Source organism: Anarrhichthys ocellatus, unplaced genomic scaffold (assembly GCF_004355925.1).
Source record: "Anarrhichthys ocellatus isolate YVR2014 unplaced genomic scaffold, GSC_Weel_1.0 scaffold2, whole genome shotgun sequence".
Classification (NCBI taxonomy): Eukaryota; Metazoa; Chordata; class Actinopteri; order Perciformes; family Anarhichadidae; genus Anarrhichthys; species Anarrhichthys ocellatus.
Genome location: NW_022280032.1, coordinates 7,815,010 through 7,837,794, shown reverse-complemented (window position 1 = coordinate 7,837,794; position 22,785 = coordinate 7,815,010). Strand labels below are relative to the sequence as shown.

At 42.0% G+C, this 22,785-nt stretch overlaps 1 protein-coding gene across 1 annotated transcript in view; it reads right to left on the bottom strand.

The window, feature by feature from the left end:
* tspan18b (tetraspanin 18b) overlaps window positions 1–8,481 on the bottom strand; it is a 44,964-nt gene extending 36,483 nt beyond the window's left edge. Inside the window, exon 1 of the mRNA XM_031862393.1 lies at window positions 8,181–8,481. The gene's annotated coding sequence lies outside the window, so the exon portion shown is untranslated. The remainder of the gene's footprint in view (window positions 1–8,180) is intronic.
* Between the last annotated feature and the right edge of the window lie 14,304 nt (window positions 8,482–22,785).

Sequence of the window (22,785 nt, the reverse complement as noted above, 5' to 3'; positions counted from 1 at the left end):
TATATATGGAAAGCTCTCTCAGAGACGTCGTGAGTAAGAAAAGGTTGGACATCTGTTCCTTATTACGTAAAAAAAAAAAAGAAAAAAAAAGCCTCTTGTCCAATTCCAAACTGCCTGCAGAGATAAGCAAAAGTGGTTTAGGTAATTGCTCAAAACATTGGCTTTATCCTCCTTCATTGTTTCTTTTGTGCATCATTTTAATGAGAGGAGATCATGAGATCATGTCTGGTTATTGACTGAGACTACATTTTATTGAAGTATTAAAGAAACTAGTGTAAAAGCTGTTTTATCTGTTGTTGAATCCTATTTTGTCATCTGTCCAATTAAAGCCAAGAAGATGGACGCTTTATAAGTGTATGGCTTGACAGATGAAGCCAAAAGAACCTCTTCACATCCACGGGTTTTCAGAGACACCCTCAAAATCACTTTGGCTTCAACATTGGTGCTGAGGCATTTCACATGGGATCCGACTCCTGCCAAGTGTTATCGGGAAAGATGATCTGGGCCCGTTCCTACGGGGCGCAAACTCTTGGAGAAATGCCTGAGTGTGCTGTTTTTTCCTTCAACACTTCACAGTTTAGAGCGTCACACCCAGGTGGTCAAGATGAGGTTGGATGACTTCAGTGCTGACCTGTCTGTCTTGACGTGGGACAGGTGACAAAATCAGAGGGAAGCCATCCAAGATCACCTCATGTTCAACTGAAAATAAAATCCCAGAAGCACCTGTATAGTTTTTTTTTAGCGCCTAAATCAATGAACACTGCAGCCAATTTAATTTCACATACCGGAGACGCCTGCTGTGCCTGTGCTATCTCTGACAAACACATGTGAAGGTGATCCCTTGATTCTACCCTCAGAAAAATAAGGACCTAAATACATTCTCATGAAAATATAAAACTCCTTTCATATACTTCAAATGGTTAAACAGTGGCTAGCTTCTCTATGCAGTGGATTCTCCTTTTTCCCTAAGCTTCAAAGAAAAAAAGATGCAGCAAAGTGAGGATTAGGGAAAAAAGGAATTATGCTTCACGGTGTGCATGTGTTTAACCTAATAACTATTAGCAAAGAAATCTTACAGCGAAGAAAATACCACCTCATATCTATTTCTGCTATTCTTAGAAAACCATATCTTCTTAAGAATTCCTTGCTAAAGTTGAGACAGCGCTTTTATGAAATGCAGCACAGGCTGCAGTAATGGTAGCGTGGTTTGCTTGTGGCCGTTAACACATCAGTTGGAATTGACCGACTGTTTGCCCAAAGGACAGAGACCGTGTTTCAGTGCAGTGACCCGTGAATGCCGTCTTGAGGAGCGCACTTTTAAAAGTGGCGGTGGGCTAAAAATTTCATAAAGGACCATGCAATAATCATGAGGCAGTGAGGCGCTCGGTCTTTGCTGTCTAATTGTTTTCCCCTTTGAGGAGTAAGAATAACCGTCTATAGCGTGTACATTTCATCTGCCGTTAAAAGGCAAAGGCCATTATTCAGTCAGACATGCAGAGGCTGTAGACGAGACAAGTAAATGAATCACCGTAAAAAGCATACAGGGATGTTGTCCAAGGACCATCACTGCGATCTTCACACAAACTGCTAATGTTCACAGGAGGATACCCTACATTGTCAGTAACAGTTGAGCACCCCTTTGTGCTTCACTTTTTTTTTTTTTTTTTTTAAAACCACATGGGGTCTAATGCTGTGCTTGTGGGCAATAAATAGAAACACTAGCAGAAGACCCTTAACCCTGACACCTGTGTCAAACTCCTTTCACAAAACGGCTTTATGTGCCGTAACTACAGGTGAGATAACATTATCACTCAAGCAAAGCAAACCACAATAGAGACTAATGCAAAACGGACAGATGGCCCTCACCTCCACTGCTAGTGGTTTATGAGCTCTAAAGATTTCCAGTCCCTGTTCTTTAACAAGCTGAAATGAAACACACACGTCTATCTCGGAGGCTTGTGATCCTGGCAGGAGAGACATCATTAGCCCGCCCTTCCCCCAAGTTTCCTCAGGTAGAAGTTGGCCCCTGCTGAGGATTTTTTAGATATATTTTTTAAAATCAAACACTGATCCGTCCCCCTGATGCTGCGGAGGCCAACAAAGAGTCCATATGGCTGATAGAGCTGTGGCGACTCTCGCCCTGAGGGAGGGACAGTAACATTGCTGTTATCCTAGCGGAGCCGCAGGGAGCAGCGCTGTGGACAAGGTGTGTGGACAAGGTGTGTGGGCTTCAAAAGGCATCAAAAAGCAGCCAGCTATATAGTGGGAAAAAAAATCCTGGAGCTTTTAAAACTTACTCTCATATTGGCATGGTGTTTTAATACCAATGCCCATTATCAGATTGCAAGAAGGAAGAAGAAGAATCACATTAGCCCAGTTACATCTACTGAAGTTCACAATCTTCACTTCCAAGTTGAAATAAAGTCATTTCTGCTGTGTTGTGTTTACGAGTACAATGCAAAACATTTAACCTAGATTCAAGCAGATATGAGATCCACGAACAGTAAATATGAAACAACCCCATTTCCAGTTGAGCCAGCAGCACTCAGGCTGCAGGGATGTGTGTGTGTGGGGGAGAGCTTCATGTTCATTTGGGTATTTGAGGTTTGTACGGTTATCACTGACTGGAACAGCAAAGTGTTATTAGCAGACTGGGACGCAAACCCAAATCACGCTCAAAATAAATCTCTCAGAAGGTACTCTATAATTCAGCCACGCTGGAAAAGTCGAGACGGCAAACAAGACTACGTCCCTATGTACAAACTAACAGGCCATGAATCTGATGTAACCGCACCGTCTCTTCATATCACAACTTCCAATCAAGCGAAAGTGAGTTAATGAGCTAACATCCAGCTCCAACGCACAACATGCATTTAATTAGTTTAAAATGATAATAGGCTAATTATCTGGGTCATCATTATCAACCTACTGTCCATCCCTACGATCATTTGTGCGCTCTAGATTACCAAATCAATTTGTGGTGAGAGCAAGTTGTGTTTGTATTTGCGAGTAACAATTACCATATCACATTATACTGTGTAGCCCATCATCGGTGATTAAAAACAAAACAGGATATTTACAGGGGCTCCTTTAGGCAGAGGCATTAAAAATTCAGAGCTGAATACGTAATAACACATTAAGAAAGCCCAAGATGATTAATGAGGGCATTCTTGTAAAGCTGTATTCTCTTATTCCAGAAACGTGGATGGAAAGAGCAGGAGCCCTCGAGGAGGAGAGCCTGGGAGTAGAGAAAGGAGAGAGAGAGAGGGGTGGAGTAGTGGAGAATTGGGACACAGTTGTGGCTGTAGCAACAGAAAAAGAGAAGGACCAGAAGCTGGGAGAGAGTCCCATTTCATCAGAAAAAATGCCTGAGTCAGGAGACGAGAGAACCATTAGGCCCAATGAGTCACAGGGACAGGCTGAAAAAACCAGGTCTGGACCGAGCTCGGCTCGCAGTACCTTCCCCCAGAAAAATGGCCAAAGAGAAGCAGAAACAGTGGCCCAAAAATGAAGACTGATGTCAAATGCTTCTGCAAATGTTACAGCTGATGCAGTAGCAGTATCAGAAATGCCTCCGGTGCAGACTGAAATGCTGGACTATGTATAGCTTACTCCGCACATCCGGCCTGATCGGTGCTGCTCATGTGCAACTCTCAACAGAGATGAGAAAGAAGTGAGATGGCTCACTCGTTAGCTACTTTCAACATCATCCGAAATCAATGAAGGGAGTAGCTAATGAGTGAGCCATCTCACTTCTTTCTCATCTATATCGAGAGTTGCACATGTGCAGTATCACACCCAACAACACGCATGTTCGAAACAGAATTGGACATATTAACATTGTACCCTAAATCTGTATATAAGACAACAGCATCTCAGAATGACACATGTGCAGCATGTTCCAGACCAAACATGGAGTCAATTGGCAGCATGTAGCCCATTGAAAATCCAACAGTGATTTTCTTTATCCTCCGCACAATGCTTCACAGATAATATACAATCCTTCATTTATGTTGATAAATGATGCCTCTGATGATCCTTAACAGCAACCAAGCAATTAAACAAGAAGTGTAACAAGACTTCTTTATCTACAAAATGTTCAAATTGGCACCAAATATCATCTATAGTGAAACGCTCCAGTGTTAGTCAGTGAGTGTGGGAAACAATCACACATCCATAAAATGAGCTCTTCCTCCCTGGTGCTACTTGATTTGCACTCAGCTTCCTGCGGCCCATTGTGCCGACACTGAACACAATGTGAGTCAACCCAGCGCTGTGTGAACTTAGCAAAGAACTGGTTGTTCATCTCGCAAACGAAAAAAACCAATACCTCCACAGATAAGGCACAACGCTGTGTGGTGCTCTGCCAACACTTTTGTTCAACGTTATTTCAGGCAGCTATGTGCTTAAACGTCAGCATCATTCACTGGATCAGAGTTGTGCTAAAGCCAGGCAGGCAGGTCATCTCCCCACAAGTTAGCCCCGTGTCAAAAAAAAACTATCAGTGCCAGACTCCCCGGCCAGCCTAAACTCCTCTCTGAGCTTTGACTACATCTGGGGGGGATGAAAAGAGCACAAGGTGATGAAGAAACCCTCTGGCAAAAGCACAGGGATTTACCGAGTGTGCTCGCTCTGCGTAATGACCAGCGGGTTGTCACCGGCAGCCTTTAATGGACAGCTGAGTGACACGGTTTATTAGTCCTGAAAAACATTATGCGGAGGAAAAGATGGCTGGGGGGGATTTGGAGATAGATGTGATTTGAACATCCCGAGAAGGGGCTGAGTGTACCCTCAACTAAGCCTACCAAGCCGTGAGCCCGGTGCAGAGCTCGCTATCTGCCGAGCCCAGCTTGTCAAATACATACGTTTTACCTCATTACCTGCTCAGCACAGCCATTATTGAGGGAAATAGGGTGAAGGCATGATAAGCACAAAGAATTCTTGGGTTGAGCACAAACAGCCGGCCTGCTTCCTCCTGATAAAAGGAATGTGTGAACATTACTGGATTATATAGCATTTTCTCTTGTACTCATGCAGGGATGCAAAAAGTATATTTAAATATAATGTGTTGTCATGGAGTTATAAGAAACTTCTAAGACAAAACAATAAGTAGCCCAAGTTGACAAATCAAGTTTGAATTCAAACAAATCAAATTTTCCAGATAATTGGCGTTCCAAATATATTGCATTTATGTTTGTTTCATGTATTCATTAGAGGTCAGTCTCCTCATCTCTCAACATCGGATGTTTTTGTCTTCAGTGGACGTATTAGTCACCTCATACAACGTAAAAGTACTTCATGATTTGCAAAGTCCACTTTTAATGAACATCATTAAATTTAGCTTTTATCAAAAAAACCTACTTGTCCACACCAGCCAAGCATACAACCTGAAGCCCCGGCATGTTGCCCCATTTGTATTTTTAAGGAGGTGCATGTCCGCTATGCTATGCTTTGTAGGTACACCATAACCCCTTCGCAAACTAATACAAATCCAGCTTTGAGAAGCATCAAAGCAGGTACTTTTTATATGAAGTAACCTTCAGCAGACGACATCAAACCACAGGTTCAGTGCTAAAAAACATACTATATATCATAACACACACCTTCATGGCTTTTAAACAGCTGATGGAAAATACACCTTTCCGAGAGTAAATTATTTCTGCCAGCTGAAAAGCAAATTTCATTTTCTCATGTCTCCTGACAACAAAGATGCTGAACCCATTACTTGCCGGGGCCTCTGCATCACACACATTAAATGAAGGGTCCTCTAGCAATCGAAAAAAGCAATTTTCTCATTGAGCCAATAGATACTCCATTTAGTTCCGGGCTCTCTACAGACCGCTGCTGCCGTATGGGGCTGATACAGGGGAAAGCGAGTGTAGAGTGATGACCCAGCCTCGTTTTCCCTCCGCCTCGCTGCTCTGAACCCATCGATACGGATACAGACGTGCTTCGCAGACTGGATGAGGTGGGAAGGAAGACAGGGCTGATGAGAAACGATTGGTACAAGAGGAAGAAATAATAATAGACGAGATAGAGGGAGACAGATAGAGGAGATGGAAGGAGGTTGTGGTGAGGCAGGATGAATCAAGGATGTGAAATCAGGGCCAGTGATCTAATGACCGGCCAAAAAGGCAGCAGGCACATCAAACGCTATTAAGGAAAGAGAGAAAGCGGGAAAGTGTGAGAGGGGAAAGGAGAGGAGAGAGAGAAATCAGAGGCACCCAACCATGTGGAACCGCAGATTGATTAATTTCAAGCCTTTAATGAGCGGTGCTCTGCCAGGCCAGGCGGCATCAAGTCAGTCACCCAGTGCCTCTCAGCAGGAGCTGCCATACACTGAAATTCACACATTTCCTTTTCTGCCAAGGACCGGGTGTCCGAGGAGCAGTGAACTCACCACACACACAAATCCGCCTCAAACTTCCTCTCCTATTCATTTGTTTTTGCTGTACGTTTCATCGCCTGCACTGCAAATGTGTAATCAAGAGCAACGCATGATCAGAGGGACTATTAAAATGAGTGCACTGATCACCAGTGGCAACTCACACCAGGTGTTTTGTGTCTGTAGGCGGAATAAATACCAGCTTGGCTCGGAGGAGATTTGAATACATGCTCCCTCCCAAATTGTTACTCTCCGCATTGTTGCTGCCAACCTTTATTCCCCGTATAAATTACACTGTAGGTTTACAAACCCTGTTGTTTGCATTTGTACTCATCCTGTAGACATCACTTGTGTGTCTGACCAACAAAACTATTTCCCCAACAGTCATGTGAATCGAGCAGAGGAGAGAAAAGGCTTCAGGCTGAGTTTAGTCATCTGTGTTGGCAGCTGCTCCAAAAGCATCAATACTGCTGTTTCTTTCCTTTCCTTTTCTTTTCGACAAGGCAAATGTTCACCCACAACATGGCGAACAAACACGCCTCTGTTTTCAGTTTGTGTGCTTCTCTCTCTACAAATTGTTAACTCACCTAAGTCATCTAGGGTTTGGGAGGGGAAGAAAAAGGAGGGCGGAACAAAAAGAGAAGACGAGACAGAGAAAGAGAGAAATCTTGACATGATGCAGCGGTATCGTAGCGCAGCTCATTAATCAGGACAGGAGCTGATTTGTCTGCCAAGCTGTTGTGCGTTATTTGATTCTTCTCTACTCTTTCCTAACTCACTGTACCAGCCTCAGGGCGATAGAGAGCAGGAGTGAATGGCTGTGACTTTAACTCGAGGTAAGACAATTCAGCCCAGCACACTCACCTGGAAACTGGTGTGCGTTAATGGGTCCCATGGAGCCAATCTCCTTGGGCAAAATCTGATTATAACCTGATTGCCAGCTGTAACTGTATAGACAAGTGTTTAAGTCTCATCAGTGCGAGTAGAACATAAACTTTTTAGCTGTTAGTATCCAAACTTTTCACCGCACCAATGACGAAACCACCCTGCATTCACTTAAGAGTAACAGTGCTACTGTAAGGAGGGGGAAAAGCGCATGTTTGCAGTGTCCCCAGAAGTATTGACTTTTCTCTTTCAGAGTTCTTTAATTTGTCACGTTCGCTCCAGTGGAGATGAGACAGGGATGATGTGGTTTTTGGATGATGTATCCCTCTGATTAATGCAAACCGACAGTGAACTCCTGCCCTACAGCTAAGGAAGAGCCGTCAGAGACATCCATCTGGTGACCCCATACATCTCTGCAGACAGCCTCCTCCTCGGTTATGGCTGGAGCCCCGTGGGAAGGATGCCAGCTTGGAGACTGACACACATCACCCCAGATTATTCCCCCCCATGTCAGGTTTCACTGATGACTGATTCAGGGCACAGTCAGTCACCAGATTAAGTGTTTGAGCATGAATCTTATTTATTCACAGAAAGGAAAAAATAAATAAAACACAGGCTGTCCTGAAGTTAACTCAAGTTTAAATGAACTAACAGCTTAATGAACGACTTAAACGATTAGGGTGAGATTTCTCCCTCATTTAATTCATCTTTAAATTTGTTCTTTTGGTTTCTGCAGCTCGTCTGAAGAGAAAATATAATTTACAGCAACAAAGTAAGCAGAAATCAAACAGCATTGCCCATGAGACACGCTGTTGCAAGTACTGAGCCAGTTCAACACGGCAGTCACGAAAACAAGCGACTGCTCATCATTTTCATTTCACCGTCTAAGTTGGAGACTTGTAGTTCTTACCTCAATGCGCAGCTCGGTGCCGAAACCTCCGTCCGTGACTAGATGTTTACCTGCGAAAATGTCACTAAAACTGCCGCTTTTAAAAGCCTAGGACTACTGGAGGTTAAGTATTAAAACAAACAGCCGATCAGCTGGAGTGTCCACGGGGGTGAAACGTGCCCAAGCACCGTCCAACTAATGCAATCCACGGCTCCGAGATCTGCGATCCCAATTTGGACAAGCGCGCAGTGTTGAGGGGAGATTGGTATGCAAACAGTTTTGTGAAGTCGCTGAAAGCGGAGCGGCTCATCAGCAGCCTGCTCTGCTCCGGAGGGCGGAGACTCTCCTCCGACACACGCCTCTTTACTTTATTGTTACTCCGCTATTATTTGGACTGGTACTGCGGGCGTGGCCATGTTTTTAGTTATAGTTATATTTTAGTTTTTGTGGATTTTTACTTTTTTACTTAGTTAATATTCTTTACTGTTTATTACTTATTTACTTATTTATAATACTTGTTCTGATCTTGTTTTTACTATGTCTCTTGTTTGCACTATATATGCTGCTGTAATCCTGTAAATGTTGTCGCTGCGGGACTAATAAAGGATTATCTTATTTGATTTTATCTTAAACAATAAACACACACTCGGTACAGCAGAAATGAACGTTATACATTTTAAATAACGAATCACTTGCCACGGTAATACCTCTGAATTTAATTGAATTTGTCCAAAATGTTCTCCTTGATTTGTTTCCTTCACCATAGAGCCACATTAAATGGCTTTTCAGGTTAATGGAGTACAACATTTTGGGAAAATATGCTTGAGTTAGCCAGGTTTCAAGATACCACCTCAACGTTATCAGCCAGCTAGTTTATCTTAACATGAAGCTAATCCAACATAAAGACAGGGGGAAACACTTAGTCTAGCTCTATCCAACAATAACAAACATGTCTACCAACAGGTCTGAACATTTAAAATGATCACCTTACATCCTAAAGTGTGACAAGTTGCTGTTTCACACAGGTGTATATGTGTTTATTATTTCTCTGCCTGGAGCAGTATCCTAACTTCCTGTCTTGTCTCTTGTCAAGTCTTGTCTTCACCAGAGAGGTTTCCAGGCAAGGAACATCAACTTCAGTAAATTACTGCATCTGCATGGACAAACAATAGTAGGCCTACACAACTTTGTGGTGTTTTTTGGAATTAAACAAACAGGATTTAATTTGTTATGTAGGGAGCTTTAGAGGCTGGTAGGTGCAGAGCCAATCTAGCTGTTTCCAGTATTTGTGCTAAGCTAACCAAACCAGCTGCTGGCTTCATATTTAACAGACATATATGACAGTGGTAGCCTGTCGATCCTCTCAGGCATCTCTGGGTGAGAAGGCTAGTATACGTATTCCTAAAACTATTGCTGTAAATGAGCAGTGTGAAAGATTTAGTGGCATCTAGCGGGGAGGTTTCAAAAGGCAACCAACTGAATACCCCTCCGCTCACCCATCCTATTCCACCGAGAACTACGGTGGCCTTCAGGTAACGTAAAAACACAAAATACCCTCTGTAGAACCAGTTTGATTAATATATATATATATTGCTCCCTTTAATGCAGGATGCAGGAGTGATGTAAAAAATAAGTCTCATTGTTGTGTCAGAGTTAGCCCTAAAGAATAAAGTCAGAATTTGTTAGTGTTAGAATTCAAATTCTTACTTCAGTTGTAGAATAAAGACTTTTTGAGCAGACTTTTGACTTTAATCTTTTTCTTTGAATTTAGACTCAGATAGGAATCTCAGTCAGAACTCAAATATTTGTTTCATGTGGGTCTTATCTTTATACCGTTTGTATTTAGTCTCAGTGGGGAAATGCCTTTTCTTTGGAAGTGTATGAGAAAGTAATCGCCCATGTTACTGTGTTTATCGTGATGATCTCTTACACACACAGAGAGGCGTGGTGGAAGTCAACATCTTATTTATACAGATGAGACATCACTTGTGTGGGAAGTAGCCTAATTAAAAAGTTAGAACAACTTACTGCTTCCAGAGAGGATCATAAGGCATAAAGTAGCCATATATATATATTTATATATATTGCTGTGTTGAGCTCCACAGTTTTTGATTCCATCAACAGATGAATGACAAATCTCAGATAGGCAGCTGATAGTTATTGTTTGTTTGCTTGTTAATTATTCATGCTGTGTGCTTCTCTCACAGCCAGAGAACAAGAGGAGTGCTTTTGTTTTGGGTTTGGGGGGTGTGGGGGTGTGAGAGTGGGGGGCTGAAGTGTTTTCTATCCCTCTGTGCTCCTTGTGTCACAAAATCGACTATAGATGGAGAACAAGATAAGCGCTCCAGAGACTGATCTTTTTGCCTTCTCCTCTAAGGTCGCGACACTGACATTCCCAGTGCCATACGTGATACTTCCAACCCCCAGTCTCCTTGTGTTTTCTCCTGATCCCTTTCTCATTGGCCTTTAGGAAGTCTGCAATTATAAGAGCATTTCTGAAGTCAAGAAAGAATGACAACAAGCAGCTTAAAGTAAAGTTTAAAATAAGGCAGAGACTCGTACAGAAACATTGGATTCAAAGACTCATCGGGAGCTCAGTTCAGGCGTACGGCCTCCGCCCGGGTAAGAACAGTATCACAGGAATGGCTTGGCTGCCGAGAGAACAGCTGTGAGGTATTTTCTTTTTGGCTTCTTGGGTATTTTCAGAGGGCTCAGAGAGTAAAGAAAGGCTGAGGTGAATCACTGACTGAAGCGCCTCCTCCCCCCACCCTTTGAGCGCTCACATGGATCACTAGTGTTGGGGAGAAGTCCTCTCTTCAGGCTGTGACATGGTTCAGTTCAGAGATTACTTGTTTTCTCTTAGCTAATCAGTGATTGATCAACAAATGTAGTGATCTGCAGGCACCCCGAGACTTTATACACCCGTCAAATCAGTAAACAACCTCTGGTTTTGACCTTTCAGTGATGGTCTCATTTACTTTGCAAGAATTCAATAAGACATTTTAAATTGACTCAGGATTTTACAAAAGTAGGGACTGTTTTAGTGAAAGTTTCCAATGAGACCATCTGGATGTTGAACCACGGAGAATTTGAATTGACCGCTTTGTTCATTACGTGTGCAAAAATAATTTGAAACCCTTCTTTTTCAAACATTATTTGGTGTACAGTCTACTTGGTCCTCCTCCATCTATGCTGCCGGCAATAAAATGTAGTCTTGTTTCCATGTTAACCACATAACACACACACACATACTCTCACGCACACACTGATAGGCGAACTATGCTAGCTTACAGGCCGACCCTCACATGCACATTCTTATCGCACACAAACCCATTCAATTCAATTTGCACAGCCCACATTTCAATTTCACACACATAGCATCATACCACATGCTATCTCATTAAACAGGCTGTGGACATGCTTCACAAGCTCTCACAAAGTAGGCTTCATTGTTGTGCGCGCACACACACACACACACACACACACACACACACACACACAGATGCACACACGGGATGTAGTCTTAAGGAATTTCCCTGGCAACTGGAGTAATTTAATATTGTATTTTGTGCTGGATTGTTTTGTCTTCAAATGTTTTTTTTTTTTATTATGTAAATTTAGAATTCCTATAAAACACAGGATTCTAAAATAGTCTGTTCCCCCTGTTGGAATGTTGTTTATGTTGTGCATGCTTAAAATGGCATAAAAACTCTGTGCAGCTTCTTTTCTATTGACACTGACAAGCATTGCGTAAAAGAATAGGTACAAATACATTTATTTGCTTTCTTGCTGAGCTATAAATGTGAAGATTGATACCACTCTCTTTAACCACAACAAACAATTATTATCAGTTTTTTTATTTATTTCCTCAAAGCAATTCAAAAGTTAGTTTGCAACTTCAAAACAAAGATAAAGCAGACACCACAGTAGGAGGATCAGTCACAAAACACTGATGATTGCTATTTATGATACATTTATTTTGGAATTTCTTTTTCATTTGCTTGAACAAACAAGCTAAGCCATGGAGGTTTTGTCCCCAACTGTGTGATTTGCCTGCCATTATTCTGATAAATGTAACAAAACCCACACACACACACACTGACGTACACAAACACAGATGTAAGATGTCGAACACACCATTGCAGTCTCAATCTGTCAGGGGGCATCAGCCAGCGCCCAGGGAAACGTGCCATCATGTCTGGTGGCTTCTTGCCCCCTCCACACCGGGACCGCGATCAAACCGTGAGACGTTGAGTTGACGGCAAGACTCATCTTCTGGATTCCCTGTAGGGGAACCACACACACATTTGGTTACGCTACCGCTGAATAGGCTTTGCCGTCTTTAATTTTCCATTTGATAGCCGGAGTCATAATTCTGTGTTCCAGAATGTAACTTCAAAATGCATTTGTCTTGTGGCAAACCTTTTCAAAAATAGTTCTCCTTAATGTGGACATTTAAGCGGAACTCGTCCTTGTGAGGCAAGTGGCAAACATTTCCCCCCCCCCCAAGAATTTGTCTGAGACACCATTCAAAATCAGCGTGCTTTCACATTGAAATCTTCTGCGAATTCATGCATCTCCATCTGGCTTAGTGAGCCAGTCTGCATCTGTCACACTGCCAGGCTGGCGGAGTAGGGGCAGAGGAAGGTGACAATAGAAATGGCACTCTCGAGCTTGAGGGTACCGAATCTTCTTTATTTGGAAGCATCTTCATCTTAACAAACTCCTTTGGTAATGGTGCCTGTTACCTGGCTGTAACCTAGCAACAACCCCCGACTGTTTAGATGAATAATTGGACAAATCCATAGGAAGAGGCGTAAAGTAGAAAATCAGAGTATTAACAGGCTTAATCTGAAATAAGAAAGCTTTTAGAAGTATATTTAACACTTTCAGTGTCGAGACCGCTCCGTACTGGTTTACATTTAGACTTTTTCTCTGTTGCTGTGTGCATGAAGAAACACCTGCAGGCACTTTAGTGTGAGGCTTTCCACCACCTTAATAATTACGGATGTCTACCTGCTGTAGCTCAGTCAGTGACAGGAGCCTGAGGATACAAGAGATAGTGAGGGAGGAAGAGTGGGAGGGAAAGTAGAGGGAAAAGATGTATGTCAATCTGTTATTTTACACACCTCTTCTTTCAGGAATGCACACAACAGAAACATCTGCTGGGTCTGAAAACACACACAGGAGGCACCAGGGCCGTGGAGCAACAGGAAATGGAAAGTGTAAAGATGGAAACGAGGAATGACTGGACCATTTTTTGCCCTTGTTCCCTCTTTATGTACAGTAAGTGTGCAGACTGACTCCCCTCATCCCTCCCAACGCCCTGAGTGCAGCCATTTCTTTGCCATCTTGCGGTGGCAAGCCAAGCGTGCTAAACTCCCTCCATATATTGTACCTCCAGTGTTCCCAGGAGGTTGTACTGACTGGTGAATGGAGGAAAGTAGGCCAGGGGAGCCACCACTGCTTCCCCTCCTCCTCCAGAAATCTGATTCACCGAGAGGGAAAGATCCATTTGTCTGTCGCACACAATTTCTCTCCTCCATGCGTTTCATTCTGGGATTTTGTTTAACTCAGAGAAAACATGCATTTTTAACTTCTGTAGATTTATTTCTCATATGCACTCAGTTGCTGAAGGTGTACTTTCCATTCAGTGTGTGTTTTGACGAGACATCACTGTTTGTTTCAATTCAAACAGGTCTTAGCCACTTCTTCTGTCAGAGGACTGTGGTTGTGTGTGCAGCACAAGTATGGAGGTCTGTGGCTGTTGGTCCACCCGAGACACAGTTTCTGGTCTGGGAGACTTGGAAGGTGGAAATGTGGGATTTAAAAGATTTTTTTTAAATGAATTATGATTTGTGGATTGAGGCATTGTGGCCTGGCGCACTGTAAAATATTGCGTGCTGTGTAACTGAACAGAGGCTTTCAGAGTCTTTAACAATAAATCTTCAAACTGAACTGGCTTTAGCGAATCAGTACTGAACGAATCAGTAGCTTTTAGCACTGGAGCTCCCTCACTGGTGGATGAAAGCACCGTTGATAACTCGGCAGTTATACAAAGTAGCCTCCTGGCTAAAAGCTTAACTACTCTGTTGCAACCTAGGTGCTTTCAGACAGCGAGTGGTTTCAACTGCCGCCTCCATTATTGACAGTGTAAACACAATAGCAGAAGGCGGTAAAGGGGCTTTTACAGAGCTGCCTAGAGTCATTTTAATGAGGGGAAGGTGGCAGAGACAAAAAGGTTTTGATCACGGTGAGTGTGAAGTTGTTGCTGCCACGTGAACACGCACAGATTTTGCTCTGCCTCTGAGTTCACCGAGCTGAACTTCTGGAGCTAACCGAAATAGAAGGAGGCTGAATAGAAGAGTGAGACTGCTGGTGTCTCAATACCCGGAGTTGTACAACATCGCGCTAGCCACTCATCAGGACAACCAGAAGCCTATTTTCTTGGAGAATAACTTACACAGCGCGGAGCTAGCTTGCTGTGAGTCCATTGCAACCAAAAACACCACAAAACAAGAGCCAAGAACAAACAGATCAATGAAGAGAAATAGTATTGGAGTAATTTTGGCTTATTAGTGAGTTTGTTAATCTGGTCAGAGCCAGTAACAATGTTCATGATATTAGTGAGCAAAACTTGCCATATTAATCATGACATATTGTTAGCCATTTCCTCTATTTTAGGCTACAATACACTCTATTTACCTCTGTGATGGGATTATACGATGTGGATAGCAGCAGCTATCAGAGGCAGCTGGCGGTGTTGCGACCTGCTGCGAACTGCTTACTGCCTGAAACCCCCCTTGTAAACAGTGGTTTTACAGGCCTAGTTTTGTACTGAACTGAACGTAACAGCTTGAACCGGCCACATACTGAACATGACCACTGAACTGAAGACAGTCAGAATCAGTGCTGAACGTCGCAGTCGTATGAACAGTGATGTGTTCACTTACTGACATAAAGTGCATTTGGTAATATATTCACTTAGCATAGAAACTGAATATACTACAAAGTCTGTGACTGAATCTTTTTACGGTGCTGATCGAAACATTTCAAATCAGCTAAGTGATTTGTAATTTACAATTTCAGAAAGCTACAATGAGCTTAACATGTTTAGTTCAGTCCACATTTGTTTTGTCACACTGACGTACATTACAGCAATGTTTGCTTTCCAATTACATACTCTATACAAAGTGTCTGTTCCTCATTTCTCACAAAGTCCTGAGAGCTTTGGCTGTTCCTGTTGGAGCCTATGTACCAGTGCTATAGAATAAAGACAACATGTGAAGTTTCTCCCACAGTGTTTGTTACCTTAGAAGTACATGGGTTTAGGGACTGAGGTGAATACCTACTCTCGCCAAGGTTACTATTGGTTTCAGTATTATCGGAAAATTACAAGAAAGAAGGGTCTCTAACTGTAAAATGTATTATATCAGGACAAAATCTTTAAGATGTAGCATCTTATTTTTAAGAAGGTCTTAAAATATACACTCACAAGAACTAATACACAACAAGATAAAACACTAAAAATATCAAACTATAGGTTAACAATAAGTGATTGCATTTCTTAAAACTTTAAGAGAGTAAAGCATATTGACTAAGCCTCAAAAACATAATTGGTCCAAAGGTAGATCCTTGAGGCTCACCTTATTCTTGAGTTAAGAAATCTGATCTACAGCATTGTAAAACATCACTTTTATTTGTCTCAGAAGTGTTAATCCACAAAAGAATACATACTGGGAAGTCTGCTAATATGCATATCATGTCTCATTAGACACTTAATTAGATGAGTTAAATGAGCTCTCAGTTGTTCAGCTGTACATTCATTTAAGGCATCATTTTATGTCACAATACCTCAAGTAAGAGGAGTTTTTGTTTTTAAGTAGCCTATTCCCATCTGATGTTTTACAGTGTACTTCTGTGGCACATCTGCAAAGGCCTGGATGGTTTTGACAGCTTTTAACTGGAGATCAGTAACCAGGTGTGGAAACAACGCTGTCATGGTGGTCACTATTTTTTCCACCTCTGGCCGGCTGGAGACCTGCTGACCAAAATGAATATGGAAACCTGTTAATACACTTTGAGCTGTGGACTTTCAGAACCACAGCTCTGTCTACTATGCCCTATTCCACCACTAACATTTTTTTTCTTCATGTCCACAAGCCGATAATGACGTTGCCAGAGTTTATTTTGGACCTGCTACACTTTACGCTGCAGCCTTTTCACAGATGCCCAGGTAATTTTCCTCTCTCCCTACAGAGAGCTACTATACCTAAATGAAATATGGATGCAGCTCAAAATCAACTCCAGCGGCGTCCAATCTCTTGAATCAACTTTGGGGATGTTTCCCTGCCAACTCCTGCTTGGATACCAACACTTCCTTAGCAACTGAATGGCCAGTGGCTATATGTGTGCATTTAATGCTGACAGTATCTGCAGGGCTCAGCTGTTGATGGAACACAGTTATCCCTTTTCTCATTACTGTCTGCTCCAAGTGAGATTCACCAGGCCTAGAGACAGCCACCAGGGACTTACGAGTGCGTGTGTGCACAGTGTGGCCAATGAGGAGCTCCTTGGAAACACCTGTCCAATATACTCCGAACAGAAATCTGAGCATACAAACACAGGATCTTTTTCTCATCACACTCCAGATGTCATCAGATATGGATGTAAACACAACTCCATGACAAAAATTGAAAATTGTTCAAACATGTTCAAAGTGCCAGAACTCGCATGCAGAATTTCATTTGAGATGATAAAACACGAATCAGGTGCTGCCTCCCGTGACGGCAGTGTTTGCTAACCTGTTACATGCACAGGAGCTGCAGCCATGCTCCCAGTGACTAACACATGAGACAGATAATACCCCAAAAATCTGTGTCCAAAACAAAACCTACTGCACTGAATGGATGTTTATTTTGGTCCTGTTTCTATGGATAGATCAATAAACACCTCAGGCTGGAGAAAAGGTGATGTCATGCTTAAAAAGACAGGTTGACATTTATGTTGGACATATCTGTTCGACGGACAACAAGTTGCAGTTCTTCAATATCAGAGGATGCCTATAAGGTCACTGGTGATCTTAGAGGAGAAAGCAATATAATCACCGTATTTCTTTATTGATTCCCTCTTGTCATACAGAACTTCCTGTAAGTGGGCTCCACTACCAGCCCCTAGTGGTCACACAAGGTCAGCAGTTAACTTTCACTGCAATACCAGCTCAGCACCAAAACTACAGACACAGTTATCAACTATAGCTGGTGAACATAGTTGAGCACTTAGCAGCTAAAGAGACAGATATTTTCCTCAGGTAAAGACCAGAAGCAGCTAATACTGCAAACTGAATATTGGACTTGCAATAATCACATTGTAGATGCTGAGGTTGCACTATATCTGTTGGATGTGTAAATAGGCTGCTAGCATGGTTGCCATCAACGTTAAAGTAGTGTTATTATGGTAAGAATGGCCTCTGAGCAAGGTGAATGCCACAGTTTTGCACTTGGCTGCTCACATTCCTGCAGTCCTGGAAAGAGAGGAGTGAGTGGAGGGTATTCAGTTGGTTGCAATATGCGACCACACCTCAAGTCCACAAATCCTACATTCTGCTAAAAGGTGATAATATACAATTACAGCTGGTTTCTGCTGCAATCAATGGGCCAAAAACACAAAAGTTTGAATATTTGCAGCCAGGACTTAAAAGTAAATGAAGTAAATTGAATTGTTTGCTGATTTTACAGGAAGATTCAAACATTTTATCCTCCAGAAGATTAGCACTGAATCCAGTACTCTGCACACCGTTCTTTATGACCAATAAATAAAACATTTAAAATATACATGTATAATGAATAATCATTTTAAGATTATTGAAATTAATTAAAAATAGTAATTATGGCTTGGTCACCTACTTTGGACGGGAAGGTCATGTCACCATGAGTCCATGTGGATAAGAAATGGACAATTATATGTTCGCAGGGCAAAGATGATCCCCATCATGTCTGAGTGATGTGACACAGCAATTTACCGCCGGATCTCCGTCTTATTGTGGTGTGATCGGTGTACGAGAATAATCCGGGTGATGGATAGGAACGGTCTATCGGGAGAAATGGAGGCACAATGGTGTAATTCATTCTACTGAAGGACAAGACAAGGTGACGGTGGAGAGTCTGACCGAACATTTAACCTTGGATCACCGTCAGTGGTGATTCTAAGCTCAGCCAATGAGCTGTGGAATATTGTCATATAAGTCCTACGTCAAGATCCGTTTGTTGCAGCATCAGAGAATAAGTGCCACATGAGATGGAGGACTTAATGAATAAGCAAAGCAACAAGGGGAAAGAAAGCAAATAGCAAAAGCAGAGCAGAACAGGTTGACTCTTATTTTCTTCCTCATGTCAAAACTCAGCATGCGGTTTCAGCTCATTTTTAAATCATAAATCCATGAGCCAAGTCTATCAGGGGAGAATTGATGCCTTTGTCAGTTGGCATTGTACATTTTCTTAATAAAAGAGATGGGATTCTTTGATGTGATATTTATATTCCCTCAGGATGAATGTTCAATTTGCTCTGACTCCGTGATACCACTCCAAAAGTGACAGATGCATGAAATTTTAACGTGAGATGTGGATTCAGGGAATACAGCTAATATAAATGGTTCATAATATCTTACAAAAAGTTACTCCTCATTTTTTGTTTTCCTATGAAAGCAAGCAACGTGTCAATTTCTGCTCGTTACATGCAGTCTTTTCAAAATAAACTTTTGTGTTCCCAGGAAACAACTCAGGTAGTTTTAGACAACAAACCTACTTAGTTAGCTTTAGGAGCAGTGCTTTTTGCAGGTATAGCTACAGACGCTGGATGAGATTAAGTGATAGCATCATAATTTGAGATAATTGTGGTAATGATTGTCTCATCAAACTCTTGGCAACAAAGCAAATAAAATAACACCTACTTAAAAATGATTGAACAATGAAATTTCGATTTATATAAAGATGTGTTAGCTGATATAGCCAAAGACACTTACATGTTAATGGAAAAGTGGGGACTATAGATTTATCTGCAATTTTTAAGAACATTTAATAAGGGCTTTAGAGCATGTTGGAGGAAGCGTGGAATGACAGGAGACTATTCGTAGCTTATATTTTCACAGGTTGTCCAGTTTTGAGGGAAAGAGGAAGCGAAAAAATAATGGAAATCCCACTTGAGGAATACCTAAAGATGTAAACATTGCAGACCAAATATATATTTTACAAGTACTCTTACTGGTTGTTAAAAAAACAGAAAAATATTTAATCGTGAAGTGAACGAAACTCTTAAAGTCTACACAACGATTGTGGTGTTTTTAACTCACTGCTCAATACCACCGATTGTTTGAAATACTCTTAACTCTGTCTTCAAAGACAAAACTAAAAAAACAAACTTCAAGATGAGTCCAGCTTTGAATGATAAAACATTATTTGAGCTTTTTGGCAGAGCTCCTTTTGTTTTTTACAAATGCTTTAAATGAAAGAAATATACTTCCCTGCAGAGTGAGAGGCGAGACGGAGAGGAGACTCAGGCCACATCCTCCATTCACGTCATTCCCTGTGAACTCTCGTCTAATGGCTATTTAATTCATAGTACTAACGGATTATCAAAGCCATTTAAATTAGTCATTATGGAGAGGATAGATTGTGAGACAGCCATGGGAGGTGGGTCATGTTAACCAAAAGGCCTGAAGGAAAGATGAGGAGAGCATGCAAATGAAATACAAAAAAAAGGATGATTTTCCTTCTCTCCCTGCAGATTCCACGGGCTCTACTTAAGATTTAATCTGCTATAAAGCTGAGCCCACTGTGGCAAGCCCTCGAGGAGGAGTGCCTATCCTATACTTTCACCAGAAATAATGTTACAAATTCAAGAGAATCTTCGGAGAAAGAGCAGAGACAAAAGAAGATGTGCGTGTTAGAGAACAAAGCTTGAGAGAGAAAAATGGAGGAGCAGAGCGAAGAGCATGAAAAAACGGCACAGAGGCCAATAAAATATAGATCTCAGACATCACACTGAAGTGACAGGGTGACCTTGTAGCCAGAGAGTGCCATTTATGAAAAACGAATGAAAAGGAAAAGCAAATACAGTCCGTTTGGACTATTTATTTAATGTAAGCCTACATTAGTCTTCCTGCTCTCTCTCTCTACATTGTTTGGTTTTAGCATTTTGCAAATTTCTGTCACAACAAGAGCAAAATGACTTTCCCGTCTGGTTTTGAATGTGTGCTTTTAGTGGCAGTGGAAGAAACATCAGAATTGTATCCTCCAGGTTTTCTGTGAAAGGAATAGGTTAACATTTTGGGAAATACGCTTTACTTCCGTGCCAAGACTTTGATGTAAAGATTGATACTCATGTGCGATAAATATGCAGCTATGAGCCAGCAGGCAATTAGCTTAGCTTAGCATAAAGACTGGAAGCAGGGGGAAACAGCTTGCCTGGCTCTGTCCAAAGGTAACAAACAATTAACAAATAACCAGCAGCTCTAAAACTCACTTATTAACATGCTTATTCTTTAAAAACAATGTGCTGGGATTTTATAAGGGATTTGAGGGATTACGTGCTGGACTCTTTCTGTGACTTCCTCAGGTTTCCTCATCAGGATAGTTTTTTTCCAGTATTTACAACACACAGAGAGAGAGAGAGTGACTTCCTTCTCTGCTCAGATACACATTACAGTGTATCTTTACATAGCTAATAAGTGTTTGATGTTATATTAATGGCCACAATGTTGAATACAGCTTAATTAAAAGACGACCCACTAGCCCCTGGGCCACAGCCGCCTACTCCGACATCACAAGTTGTTAAACCATTTTGTGCCAGTGGCATTTTCACATGCTTGATTTGTCTGACTTTTACCCTAAATATTCAGTTTACAGTAATGTAAAACAGCAAATGCTTACATTTGAGAAGCTTGAGTCACTGACTATTTAGTATTCTTCCCGGACACATTGCCTAACTGTCACACTTTGTCTTTCTGTCCTTCCTCTCCAGACATATTTTTAGTTCCCCAAATCAAATCAAACCATTGACACATTTTCCATCCGTCTGGCAGATGCCCGCGGACTTCCCCTCATTGGCCCATCACCTGACTGCACACCCATCCATTCACCTGTTACCACTTCCCATATCAGCTCTGCCTGGCCTTCCCCGCCCACCTCCTCACCTGCATCTCATTCCCTTATCCAAGTATACCTCCTTTGTTCCGTCGTTATCCTCATCATAGTTGCAAAGCTATGCCCTGTCTGCCTGTAAGAGTTACCTGCCTGCCATTTGGACTCTGCCTCTATCCTGCTGCCTACACCTGTCTGCCTTTGGGTCCAGTCCCTGTTCGTCTGTGTATCGACCGTGAAACTGACTTCTTCAAAAAATAATTGTAACAAATAAAAGAATCTTGGTTGACTTAGCGTCAAAGCACACAATGCTGTTAATATCCTGCAGTATCAGGGCTCTGTAAAGGAGATTAATGATTCTAATTTAGAGGATCGCCGGAGTGAGATTTAAACGTACGACACAATAAAAAAAACTCAGTTTCTGTGTTACATTAAAACCCTCCGCTATTATTCTTATAACCATTTGAGATTAAAGGGTGCTGAGCATGAGCACAAAGTCACAGATGTGTGACACGGAGCACTTCATCAGCTCATGTCTCCGCTCACCACAGGCCACCGGCTCTCCTCCACCGTGAAAACATCGTCCAGACCATATAAATATTTATGTCCATTAATAGTAAAGAGGCAGCACGGGTAGATGCATAATGCTCTGCTGGTCTTATTTTTCGAAGGAGATGCACTCCAAATGCCACGATGTCTCTGTCGCCATGACAACAGAGTTCAGCGAGCGAGCCATGCAGGACTTGCCCCCCCCCATCAGTCTGCTGAGACAAAAGTAGCATGATTCTCATAGAGAGAGGAATGTGCGTGTTAAGTGCGCTCCGGCAGCAATATGCATGTTAATGTTAACTTGTAGTTCCTTAAACATCACAAGGACACGAGTTTCTAGCGAGAGCGAGCGTGCACAACACGCTTCAACGCTGCCTCTGTGAATAAGCTTACACCACCAGATGTCAAAATGTGGATACGGACATGATTAGATGATCTCAGGCCATTTGAAGACATTGTTACCGAATAGCAGGAGCCACAGAATACGTTGACCATATAAAGATGTGGACGCTTATGAGGAAAGCAGATGTGAGGAATTACAAGCTATCACATTCACATTCCACAAGCCAATGTGCACCGGAGTCCAAGTCCAAAACATTGTCTTAACAAGGAGCAGAAGATTTATTGTCCTGCTGCTGTCAGATGCTATAGTCGAAGGGGGCATTTGAAAGAATCATACATACAGTATGAACACTATCACTCATTGAAACAAACAAATAATTTCACTCTTACTTCACTTATTTCCATCCCACACACATGCTGTTCTTGTCGCTCTGGGCTTCAGCCTGTCAGAGAACTGAGGTTTTGTGATCATGGACGTGATTTCTCTTTGCACTGACATCCCCTCTGGGAGCAGCGACTGTTCTGGGATGGAAGATGGATGTAGAAGGAAGGGGGGTCTTTTTCAGCTACAGCTGGTAGATGGGAGATAAATGAAAGAC